We start from the raw sequence: 1,633 nt of genomic DNA, 5'->3' as shown, positions 1-1,633 counted from the left end.
GTAGTGAAGTAAAAGCACGATATAAAAATAAAACTACTGAATAATAACAATAATAATAATAATAATAATAATAATAATAATAATAAATTCGTTTTATTGGCCGCAAGGGCTAATATCAAAACAGCAACAACAACCATAACTAATGGTTTCAAATTTTGGCACAAGAGAGGGAGTAAGTCGGTTACATAGACCCCAGTGCTCAACGGGTACTTATTTTATCGACCTCGAAAGAATGAAAGGCAAGTCTACCTATCCACAGCTATTTTGCTCAGCTATTTCACTTTCACTGAAAAGTTACACTCAGTTACACTCAATTACACCCAAGTACACTCCTCTGGAGTCAACAGCTCACTCCGCTCCATCACATACTGATGGAGACTCCTCTACGTGGCTGTTACACCTGCTAGAAATAGCAAACGAGTCTTCCTAAACCCACAGCACACTATACATACCATGCCATCTTTAAAAAAAGAACACATTAGCTAATGTAGTCCACGATACACAATTCCAGAAGAAAAGACGCCATCATCTTAAATAGCCTTTAAGTTATAGGTCTATCTACTCTATGACAGCTAACCGAGGGTTAAACAACAACAACATGCCACTCCAATCCATTACCCTCCACCTCACCCAACACCACAGCGAACCCCACTCTAACCCACTATACTAATTTGCATAATAATCAACTACATTTCAACACATTACACACCGCCGCATTCAGCTCTACGAGAGGGTGCTGGGACGTTCCTGGCTTTGGGTAAAAGAAAATATAGGAGGATCAGTTAATTACGATTTTATTCAACACATTCCTCTCTCAGATTCACACATTTATTGCAGTGTTCCTTCAGTTTTTCTAAGCCCTGTAAAAGAACTCAGAAGGTTGGGCCCACAGCCAGGCCTTTCGCGACACCCTTAAAGCCAGGACCTTTTCAGCACGTCCTCGTACGTAATATTCTAAACATAACTCCACACCACAACACCCCCATGATGCTACACTGTGGCACACTCCACAACACGGCACTACATTAAACCTATATACGACACTTCAGTTTCAGGCGCGCGAACTGGTAAAATGCTTAGCGGGTATTTTATACGTCTTAACGTTCCGAGTTCAAATTCCGCCGTGGTCGACTTAGTCTTTCATCCCTTCGGAGTCGATAAAATAAATATCAATTGAGCACTGGGGTCGATGTAATCAATTTACCCCTACCTACCCTGAACTTGCTGGCCTTGTGCTAAAATTTGAAACCAGCATTGTACTTCAGTTACAGAATATCTTACTCCTGGGCGGTAACATCTCACCAACGCTGTAGTACCCTGTAGTGGCTGCAGTTGAGTTAATAACCGTATCTACTACAACTTTAATTGCAAAACAGCTCTAGAAATACTAGATTAGTAACACAACATTACAGTATCAACTTATGAGTAACAATAGAAAGCAAAAATAGCAACACAACACTAGTTAAAGTACCAACCCAACGCATTAATAATACAATACAGTAGCAACACAGCGCAACATTAACAGCACAACACAATATTGGTTTCGAATTTTGGTACAAGGTCAGCAGTTTCCAGGGACGGGGGTCAGTCGATTACGGTGACCCCAGTGCTTAGCTGGTACTTATTTAATCTA

The 1,633-nt window shown here is 40.7% G+C and overlaps 1 long non-coding RNA gene across 1 annotated transcript in view; it reads right to left on the bottom strand.

Moving 5' to 3' along the window:
* LOC128250904 (uncharacterized) overlaps nt 1-1,633 on the bottom strand; it is a 202,036-nt gene that overhangs the window by 197,946 nt on the left and 2,457 nt on the right. The gene's annotated exons all lie outside the window — the stretch shown is intronic.

Source organism: Octopus bimaculoides, chromosome 26, assembly GCF_001194135.2.
Source record: "Octopus bimaculoides isolate UCB-OBI-ISO-001 chromosome 26, ASM119413v2, whole genome shotgun sequence".
NCBI classification, from domain to species: Eukaryota; Metazoa; Mollusca; class Cephalopoda; order Octopoda; family Octopodidae; genus Octopus; species Octopus bimaculoides.
The sequence above is the reverse complement of the archived record's forward strand: the minus strand, read 5'-3'. Positions and strand labels throughout refer to the sequence as shown.